This window comes from Mastomys coucha, unplaced genomic scaffold (assembly GCF_008632895.1).
Source record: "Mastomys coucha isolate ucsf_1 unplaced genomic scaffold, UCSF_Mcou_1 pScaffold18, whole genome shotgun sequence".
NCBI classification, from domain to species: Eukaryota; Metazoa; Chordata; class Mammalia; order Rodentia; family Muridae; genus Mastomys; species Mastomys coucha.
In genome coordinates, this window is record NW_022196900.1 from 29,576,891 (window position 1) to 29,588,916 (window position 12,026).

Genomic DNA, 12,026 nt, shown 5'->3' on the forward strand with positions numbered 1-12,026 from the left:
AGAGATGGAATGGGGGAGGCTTCCAGGACTCAATGTAGGTGACTTTAGCCTAAATGCCCTATAGTGGGGACATGGAATCTGAAAAAAAAAATCACCTCGTAGCCAGAGAGTTCCCCAAGTGTAAGGATGGGGACAGCAATAAACTTTCAAATTTTTCCACCCAAAATTATTCCTGTCTAAAAGAATTACAGGGACAAAAATGGAGCAAAGGCTGAACAAATGGACTAGTGACTGACCCAACTTTGGATCCATTCTACGGTCAGGCACCAAACCCTGACACTACTACTGATGCTATGCAGTGCTTGCAGACATGAGTCAATCATGGCTGTCATCTGTAAGGCTCTACCAGCAGCTAACAGAGACAGATGCATATATTCAGGCATTGGACTGAGGAAGGAGACCCCTATGGAAGTATTAGAGGAAAGACTGAAGTAGCTGAGGAGGGCAACCCCATAGAAAGACCATCAGTTTCAACTAACCTGGACCCCTGGGAGCTCTGAAAGACTAAGCCACCAACTAACAAGCACATACACTGGCTGGTCTGAGTTGCCTAGCGCGTATATAACAGAGGACTGCCTCAGTGGAAGAAGATGCACCTAATCCTGTAGATAGTAGGTGTCACGCGGAGGGGTAATATCCAAGGGTCACCTTCACAGAGGTGAAGGGGACAGGTGTGTGGGGAAGAATTCTGAACTCTGCAAGAGGGGCCAGAAGAAGGGCAACATTTGAGATGTAAATAAAATAATTAAAAAAAAATAATGTTGAAGGGAATCTGCTTTTAAATTAGAAGGCAAACAGAGGAAGAGGATGAGTAATTAGTGAGGCAATTCATGAGATCCAAGGATATCAGAGCAGGTAATACACGCATAAGATACCATAATTAAATGGATTATTTTGTACAATTCAAAGAAAACGTAATAGAGATATATCTAAAATTTTTGAGTATAAACGCTGGAACACTAATTGCTTTCTACTTCCTGACTTTGATGGCAGTGTGAGTAGCTACATTCTGCTCCAGTGAATGTATGTTTCCTGCTATGACTGTCCCTATCCGCCAGAACTGTAAACTGAACCATTCCTTTTGTAAGTTACTTTTTGTTAAATATTTTGTTGAACCAATGAGAAGTAACTAGTGAAATAAGGGTTTTCTTATTGTTATTGTTGTTCTCATACTTAAGGCAAAAGGACCATCTGTTATCTCTTCTTTTGTGTCTACACTCTTGCTCAAGAAATATATGTGAGACACATTACAGTTGTTGCTTTGAGATCATTTATTTTTCTCAGTAGATTATTTCACATAACATATCTTAAAATTTAAAGATAAATAGTGTCGCTGCTTTACTGAGCAGCAGAAATAAGGAGGCAACCACGAACCCTTCTCCAACCAGTTTATTCAGGAACCTTGTACTACAGAATCATTCATTCATCTTTTCTTCTTTCTTAGCTAGCTTCTCCTTCCTTAGCCTCCAGCCCTCGCAGGTTAAATACTTTCCCTGATCCCAATCAGCATCGGCTACATGGCAAAGCATAATAGGCTGTGGGAAAATCATGCCAGCTTGCATCACAAACTGGAAGCACTCAGCTTTTCCAACTAAGGGCTTGTTTATTACAATGCTCTCTGCTCTGGCCAGAGACCAGGTGTTCATTATATATATATAGGGTGGCAGCTGCGGCTCCCCACAGAATAGTTTGGGCATGTTCAATGCTTTAATAGAAGGAAGTCAATAAATCAGAATATATATCTCAATACTTAACAATTAGAAAGATTGAATTAGAAAGATGGTTATAAGCATATTACAGCTAATTCAAATAGAAAATGAGCCAAACTAATATCTTTGAAAATGAATATTTTGTTCACTATAATATTTTAAGTTCATATTGTGTCAAGAACCTTGATGGGAAATTTTTTTAAAAAGTCATAGAATATGTGGCTCCTCCCATCGAATCTCTCAATTTGAGACCTGAGATATGTCTTTGCTATTGAGAGCAGTTTCTACTCTTAAAAAGGCGCCAAGTTATAATATAATGGCTCACAGTCTTTCATGATTTCAGGAGATCCAAACTCCTCTTCTAGTCTCTAAAAGCACTGAACACATGTGTTGTACAAATATAAATGCACCCATATAGCATGAATATATGTATTTGCACATATATAAAAATACTCATATATTTAAATAAGTAAAACTTTAAAAATCTACTTTATGTTCAACATGGAAAGTATATAAAAGCCAGAAAAACTGAAAAAAAAACATGAGGAGTACCTTATAGGAGATAGATAGGAATTGAATGTAGATAACATGAAAACAGAGAAGCTGAGGTATCCTGGGAGTGAAAGGGTTAAATTAGGGAGAAGTACAAAGATAGGGTAAAGTAGAAAATATGAAATTGTTAAATAACAAAACTATTCAACAAAGGGCAAAAGAATATTGTAGAAAGGATGCCTAATTCTTAAATATGTAAATCTATATTTATAAAAATTTAGCTGTGCAATACAATATTTTTGATGATGAGTCCAACCTCATAGAGAACTAATTTATTCTGTTCAACTGAAACTTGGTATGATATGGCTATTGTCACTTTAAATTAAAAATAGCTGCCATTATCCACATGAATCCTTTAAGATCAAATTTCTTAACATTCCTTTCTAAGAGTGTGCACATTATACCATCTCCACGTGTACATTGTTCAAATCCTACTACACATAGTCCCTGAAAGATTCAGAGCAGGTAAAAAAAAGGAGGGTGTGTGAAAACTTTAACAAATAACATACAGCCATAAAGGAAAAACTAAACCTATGTAGCTTCTTGGGGGCCAACATGTATGTTGCTCTGACAAACAGCCAAGAAATGCAATAATGGGAGGAAATATTTATTTGATCTAATGGTTTGAAGTCTTTGGCCTATTGACTCCATTGTTTTTTAGTCATTTTAATGTAGAACATAGAGGTGGAAATAATTTGTCAGAGCAAAACTAATCACACAAAGGCAATTGGAAAGAAGAGACAAGGAGGAGGAGGAAGAGGAGGAGGAGGAGGAGGAAAAGGAAGAGGAGGAGGAAGAGGAGGAGGAGGAGGAAGAGGAGAACTAGGACCTTGAAGACCAAGGACAAGAATGAGGATGAGGATGATTAGGAGAATCAGGAGGACAAAGAAAAAGACAAAGTAGAGGATGAGATTGAGGAATGGCAAGAGACAAGTCAAGCTCCATATAAACCATTTGCTTCAGCTTATTCTGAGAATATTCACTACTTTACCAAATTCTCACCCAACTATTATTTTATCTAATGTATTGATCTAATCAGTAAGTCAATGTCCTCATGAACCAGTAACCTCTCAATGATTGGATACTGGAATCAAGACGTAAACAAGAGCCTTTAGTGAACCACTTCCTGTTCAAGCCAGAACATTATCCAAAGGAAAAATCATATTCAAAGCTTTTTCATCTCAGTAAATATTCGTTCTGTTCACAGTTGCTTCCTTTCTTTTCCTGTATAGATGTGATTGATTCTTCAGTTTTTTTCTCACTAATCATCCTAGTATATAAAACTTAAAATTTCCCTTTACCTAAGAATTCCATCATTTTTTTCAAACATCAGTAGAGTTTTTGAAATGCTTAGCCTCTTTGGACCATTTGTGTGTGATAAACTATTCAACTCTGCCACGGTAGCATAAGAGCAGCATCATATCAATGAACAAATGGGGTTGTGTTCCAATAAAATGTACAAAAGCAGGCAGGTGGCCAGATTTTTCCTGTGGGCCATAGTTTTCATGCTCTTCATCAATAGTATCAATTTAGGTTGAAAGTTCATACCATCATTTAACTGCAATCTAGAATTTGCCAGAGATTAGTTATGATATCGCATATTTGACAGAAGAGTCAAATGGCCACTTTAATTTCTCTTCATCTATCTCTCTCACATGATAGACAGCATGCCTAGTTGACAAAGCTTCAAGATGACTCTTCTGCATTGATTTTGAAAGGAAGAAATGCTTAAAGGCAAGATGGGGAAGGAGAGACTTAAGATGTTTTTGTCTTCAATAATAGATCTTGACTAGCAGTGGATTATCCCAAAGGCTATTTCTTATTCATAAGATTAGAACAGCATCAGTTGACCTGATAATTGGATGAGTGACTATGAACTCACATCCATAGATACAGGGCATTTATATTTTTCTATATGCACCCTCACCATGTTTATTTCTCATATGTCACCTTATAGTGCTAAGCATTGCAGTACTAGCAAGAATCACACATGTTGGTTTCTTTCCAAAATATCAAAGAAAAGAAAATTAAGTAAAGATCCATTTTTTTCTATAAATTTTCTTTTATAAGAAAGAGGAATTTTTAAAAAACATTTAGTTAGGATTATCCATAATCAGATCACATGCTCACCTCTAACCAATGACCAGCCAAATAGAAGTGAGTTAGCACATTGACTTGGATTAGCCACGGACTGAAGTATATGACTCCAAGTGAACCTTGGGTACTGAGTACAGAGAGGAGCTGGGAATGAGTATTTGCTTAAAAACTCATTGGTTCTCAATGTCTATTTTTCTATGAATCACTAGAAGCTCTTGTTAAAATGCAGTGTCTTGAACCTTTGCCCTAGAAGGACAGGCTGTACAGTTCTGGAGAGAGTTATGAACAAGTGCTCCATGGAACTTTCATGCAAGAGGCCTGCTTCTGACATAATAAGAATCTATCACTATATGGAATTTGAAACTTCAGTGAGGATGATGTATTATAATTTCAAACTTTCAGCATGTTTTAAAAGCAGAGATACAAGCATACAAACTCTGAGAGAAGAGAGCTTTTCTGTTTTCTGAGAAAAGACTAGAACTGAGAATTTTTAACTACAGCTTTCTGGCCAAGAGAATTTTATTTATGTATCTGCTAGACACATATTCAACCATGAAGCTGTATGACACAGAAGAATTTTATATAAACAGCTTGCTAGGTATTCCATTAGACAACATTAAAAGTGTCTCGTCATCTGAGGGAATCTTGAATTTAATTATTAATACAATTTGATCATTGGTTTAAACTTTTATGCTTTGGTTCCCACATATATGAAAGGGAGTGAAAAATTTTCTATCTTATCACAGCAGATATTTTAAAATCACAAAGTGAATGATCCCGTCAAAGCATTTATGCTTCAACTTAGTGCCTTTAATACTAAATAAAGTGTAGCACATATTGCCATCTCTGCCCTCACTGGGCTAGCAGCAAAGATGATAGCTATTTTTGTATTTACAAACATTTGTACTTATTACATCTGCCTTAGCAATTTTTTTCATTTACAGATTTGAAAATTATCTGCAGCTATATAAAATAACAGCAAACATACAAGATTAGTTGGCTGAGCTGAGTCTTGAATTCAACTTGATTCTTGATTACCTAGTCAAAAATTTTAACAATCTATATACAATTTTCACAACGATAAAATGTGACCCATTTCATGTTACACATTATGAAAGACCAACAGCTGGGGAAAGCTTCTCCCTCTCCCTGTTCCTCTTCTTCTTCTTCATCTCCCTCTCCTCCTTTACCTCCTCCCTCCCCCTCTCTATCTCTATGCTATCTCTATCTATCTCTATCTCTGCCTCTACCTCTACCTCTACCTCTACCTCTATCTCTATCTCTATCTCTATTTATCTGGCTGAATATTCAGAAGGACTTCTTACGCAAGTAATTAAGAAAGGAAATTAAGGCACTCATTGATAGAACCTGGAGACTACTCAATGTGTCTCTGTCGGCTGGGAATTGAGTGCAATCAATTTCTCCAACTGCCTATCCAAGGCTGGAGCTGTAAAGCAGTCAGTGTCTAATCAATGGAGGCCTTGAGTGCAGAGGAGAGACAAAACTCTGGCTGCAGTGTAGCCTGAGGCCAGTCAGCATCTACCAGCAGGCCTCCCTAAGCCTAAGGTCAGCAGCCTTGGAATGTCCCCTTTCACATCCCGTTTTTACTCTTTCCTGATTTCTGTGGAAAAAATGTCAAAGTAAAATGGAATAGTAAAATAATAAATTAGAAACACATATGCAAGCTCAGGGAAAAGAAAGAAAACTCATTTGCTGAAGACAATAAAAATAATAATCTCATATTCATCATTATAACCATAACAGCTGAGTCTGTAGTAATGACAGGGCAGCCAATTTTATTTTCTGTTCTCTGAATATGAGCACATCACTATGTCCAAATGAAATTCACTTAAGAACTATACTTTTAACAACAAATGCTAATATATGTAGAGGAAAGACTTCTGCTCTTTCTGTTTATACATTTCCTCATTTAAGCAGCACTTAGAGGGGTAAGTACTTTAAAACACCCACCGTTCTTTGTCTTTGGAGGAGAGTTACTATGAAGTAAAAGCTTATAGAAAAGAGGTCTTTTCACATATATGAATTATTGTTGTATCCTTTTTACTACTTGACCAGTAGGAACAATTACCTTCAAAATAAGACTATCTAATTCTCTTCTGAAATATGTTTTATAAATAAGAATATAAAAAAATGAGTAATTTATGAAGAACATGTCAAAAGAGAGGCCTAAAGAAGCTAAGCACAGAATTTAGAAAGCAACGGCAGATCATATTTGCACCTATTTTCACTCCAAATCAGTTGTTTGGTTTTTTTTTTTTTTTTCAAAATTAGATCAGCTTTAAAAATCTTCGTCACTCTAGAGATAAGTAACTAAGGACAGTTTGTTGACCAAGTGGGGGCCCAATTTATTGATCCATAAAATGGGGACAAAATGCCTCTCTTGTGGAGTAACTGTGAGTTGATTTTAATAATACATGTAAGGCTTTCAACAGAATCCTTGACATGCTGTAAGATTTTGATATATGTTAAATGCCATTATAATTAACTTCAAATACCCTCCTCATGTTTCCTTTCTGAACATTTCTTCCACTTCTTTTGACATTTCTTTGAATACTTTAGTACCTTGGATTAATTTGTAGTATAATGATGGAGTTTCAGAAAAGTTACTTTGGTTTGGAGGGACTTTCTCTTAACTTTTCTGAATATACCATCCATTTAAATATCACATATCACATGAAGAATGGTTAAGGGAGATGAGAAAATTTTGGAAGGGTCCAAACCATTTTCATGTAATTCAAAAGTTGTCTGTTTGAGGAGGAATGAGTTTCTTACTTAACTCTAAAGGCAGAACTTTCAATAATAGGTGGAAGTAACAGGGATATTTTTTTCACCCAAACAAAAATCAAAATGCCAATGATTTGAGATGACTGAAAATCACATTTCAAGTTGTACTGTTGCAAATTCAAATTATTCAAAAGAGTGATTCAAATTGACCCCAACTGTATCAAAATGGTTTAAACCGGTGATTTCCATTAAAACAATGATACTGTGTACTGAATGAATGAAATAAACAAAACCACTCATGAGTGGATGGAGTTTTAAATATGAGTTTTTCAACATATAATGGAGTAGGCACACTAATCACTGAAAAAAATCCAGTCTACAAATATGTGTGAGTTTTTTCAGAACAAACACAGGCTACATTCTCTACCGATCATTCCAATCTGCTACTCCGACTTCTCTTACTCTTTGAATGGCATCTACTTATTTCAACTGCCTAACACGATGTGTAGACCCAAACCAAATGTCAAAAGACAAGCATTGCCTTCTAATTCTGCCAACTTACTTCAGCCCTTTGAAGTAAGAAATTTCTGGTACGATGCTGTATTACAGTAAGAATAATGGACTCAGTATCTAATGTGCCTTTGTTCTCTAGCAACCATGAGCATTCAGGAAGCAGCTACGGCAAATTCCACTCTAAAACCTTTGGAAACACAGTAATGGAGCTTTCTGGAGAAGGGCAGAGTCTTGTGTTGCCAGTTCTAAGGAATAAAACTTGCCATCTTTACAAACAATCAATTAATCAGTTATCAGATTTATTGAGTATTCCTGGTTTTCAAAGTCATCCTCCCAAAATGCTATGGATATATCTAAATATTCCCAATATTTTCTCTGTTTGGATGATGTTTGTGTGTTTTGATTCAACATTGTGAAAGCCCCTATTTTTGCTTGCAGACTTAACTGACCTGAGCAATTCAATTTTTTTTTTTTCTGTAATTTCCTAGTTGAGACTGACAACTAGAACTGAGAAAACTGACAGGGAAAGAAAAGAATCTAGCCGACTAACAGAATGAGAGGAGACATGGAGTAGCAGCTTGTGAACATGGTGAATGTTCTTTCTACAGTCCTGTGTGTGGAGAGCAGCTCAACTGTGGAGCTAGGATGTGTTTACTAATTGTTTGACATTGGGTGCTCTTTCTGCCCCCATTATAATAAAGTTCCTCTTATCTGATGAGATCAGGATCTGTAATTGTGGGTTAATGGAAATTCAGTTAGGGCAGAAGTAGGTTGGAACACTGAAGATCAGACTCCTAGCTAGGAGATTCTCACAATGGGCAGTAGTGATATGCCCAAAGGAAACAGAAAACATCTAGACATCCATTAACTCAAAGGTCAAAGATAATCATATTAAAGCAATTAAAAAGACAAAAATGTTATAAGTAAAACACGTCTAAATCCATTCAGAAGCAATCAACATTTTACTGTGATAAGGAATAGAACAGACAAATCTCTCTGCAAATGTTTTCCGTTGTATAATTTACATATATAGTAGAGGTAAATGTATATTGAGATGTATGCAAGCATGTTTATAACAAATGACATCAATGCTTGTAACACATACATATCGTTTATGTAAACAGATAATTTAATTGCTTTAACACCTGCATTTGATATGTTATGTCACATGAATCTCTTGTCAAATTAAATATAAATATATTTTTATTTTATTAACAACCATTTCTTCATTTCATATGTCTAGTTTTCACTAGGTAAAACTCTTTTTCAAGTTTTCTATCATGACAATATATAATGTACTAAAATAAGTGAAAATGGACAAATCAGATATACATGTTGATAAACAAAAAAATATAATTAAAAGTTTACAGTATAAATCTTGGACCTGAATGTACCTGAATTTAAAATGCCAAGCCTGCCCCTGTGGACTGCGTAATTTTGGATTGGGTAAGCTCTCTGACTTTCTATTACTATATTAAAAATTGTGAAAAAAATCATAAAAAAATAGTTGTCAGAACTAAGGAAGCTCTAAAGCCTAAACTGTTGTTTTGCCCTTTGCTTAGAATCATGACATGGCAATTACTTAGTAAATATTTACCATCTTCATCACTGTTCTCACTGCATCAAAAGTTGTATCCGATTTTGATAAAATATGTGTCAATGTGGCAAAACATTACAAAAAATCAATCATATATATATATATATATATATATACATATGATCATATGTCAATATATACATATACATGTATATATTGGTTTTTCAAGACAGGGTTTTGCTGTATAGCCCTGGCTGTCCTGGAACTCACTCTGTAAAACAAGCTGGCCTCAAACTCAGAAATCTGTTTGTCTCCGCCTCCCAAGTGCTGGGATTAAAGGTGTGTGCCACCACTTCCCGGCTTAATCTTTTATTTTTAAGTATTTGATGCTATAGCCTAAAGGTATTCCTTCATTTTTGCATATGGCATATGAAGTTGCTCACTTCCACAGAAATACATCCCTTCTCCCAAAGGAGAAGTGTTTGGAAAATTTACAGCAAAATTACAAATTCAAACAAATAGCTGGTCACACAGCTTCCTTGAGGGAGTGGCGGCAGAAATAGTTACCACCATATTTTATTTTTAGTAGCATTACTGAAAGTTATTTACATATTCCACAACTCATCTGGTTTATGAATAACACAACGTTGTATAAACATGATCATAGTAAATTTTAAAAAGTATTCATTACCTCCAAGAGGCCCCATGACTCTTAGCAATCACTCCTCATTTACTATTGACTTTCTGAGCAACTATACTTTTCAAGAGTGACAATGGCATTTTATGCTGTAATGGCAGTAGGTGAAAATTCCGGTTTCTTCTTGTATCTGTTACCAGTTTCTTTAGTATCTGTTATTTACCCAAGAGTTATCATTAGGGACTGCAGAGTAGAATCTCCTTGTGGTTTTCATTTGTATTTTTGGAGGGTAACTAATGGCTTTGATAATCTTTTCTTGTGCTTTATTGGTATCTGCTTATCTTCTTTGGAGACCTATCATTTGAAATTCTTCACCCACTTTTTACTAGGCCATCCATTTGCTGTTTAGTTGTAAGACATCTTTATTTAAAAAAAATTTTCACAAAATATATGGCTTTCAAATACTTATTCATTCTTTGAGATATCTTGTCGCATTTATCAGAATGTCCTTTGAAGGATAAAATATTCAGTGTGTTGAAGTGTAATTTATCTATTAGTTCATTTTTCACTTGTTTTAGTCAAGGAAATTCTGCCTAACACAATGTCTCCAAACCTAACATTAGAATTTCTAGGTGCTCCAAAATTATATTGGTTCTTATGTAAACATTTATGGTCTACTTTGATTTTGTCTCAATATCATTTGTTCAATAAAACGTTCTTGCTCCTACTTTGCTATTTTGTTACTTCTCTCAAAAATAAGATTTCCTTCAGTCTTCATTTCAGTTTATTATTCTTTTCTGTTTGTTTTCTTTATTCCTTCCTTCCTTCCTTTTTTTCTCTTTTCTTTTTTCTTTTTTTCTTTTAACACAGGCCCAAATTAGGAACCAGCTCAAGGGGAGGCCCCAAGGCCTGACACTATTACTGAGGCTATGGTGTACTCACATAAAGGGGCCTATCATGACTGCTGTCTGAAAGGCCCAACAATAAGCTGAAAGAGTGAGATATAGATATTTGCACCCAACCAATAGACAGAAGCTGCTGGCCCCTATGGTTGAATTAGGGAAAAGCTGGAAGAAGCTGAGGAGGAGGGTGATCCTGTAGGAGGACAAGCAGTCTCAATTAACCTGGACCTTAGAGATCTCTCAGATAAGGGATCTCCAACCAGGCAGCATACACCAGCTGATATGAGGCTCCCAACACATATACAGCAGAGGACTGCTGGGTCTATGGTCTAGACTCAGTCAGAAAAGATGCACCTACCCCTTAAGAGACTGGAGTCCCCAGGGATTAAGCAGGTCTGGTAGGGTGCGGGAATGGGGGGGGGTGAGAGGGTGGGGACATCCTCATGGAGACCAGGGTAGGAAGGACTTATGGGATGTGGAACAGTCAAAGGTGGACTGGGAGGGGGATCAAATCTGGACTGTAAGAAAAAAAACCCATTAAACAAAATTTAAAAAAGAAAAAAATGGAAAAACAAACAAACAAACAACAAAACCAGCATTTCATTATGGTATTTGCTGTTATTCTGAGTGAGGTTTTGAAATCATGAGATGAGAATTCTCCATATGTTCCCTCTGTAATAGTTGCTATATTCCCAATTCTATTACTTTGGATTACTTTTACTTATGTCTGAGATTTTAAAGTTACTTAGGTTATTTATTATTATTACTCATTTAAGGACACCAGCATAATAATTATTAACATACTAATACTACTTTTATTGAACACTTAATGGATTAGAAATTTACATACATTATTGATAAATTCCTGAGAAGCTCTAATGATAAACACACTTGTTTTCATTTTGCATATGAGAAAACCAAGGTTCTGAATTAGTCAAGGTGGCATAGAATATACATGCATTTCATGCAGTTCTCTGTGATTAAATTGAAGCTGCATCTATTCCTGCATATAAAGGCCCAATGAAGACTATGAAATTGTGAGTCACATATTTGTCTAAATGAATCAAAAAAGGAAGCAAGAGAGAGAGAAAGAGAGAGAGAGAGAGAGAGAGAGAGAGAGAGAGAGACAGAGACAGAGAGAGAGAGAGAGACAGAGAGAGAGATTCTAAATACATTATCTAAAACTCAGCTTCCCCATTCCAGGACAGCCAGTTCCTTGTAACTCCTAAGGTTGGCTCCTGTTACTCTTTTCTGAGCATTTTCTGAACATTCTTTTCTTTCTTTCTTTCTTTCTTTCTTTCTTTCTTTCTTTCTTTCTTTCTTTCTTTCTTTCT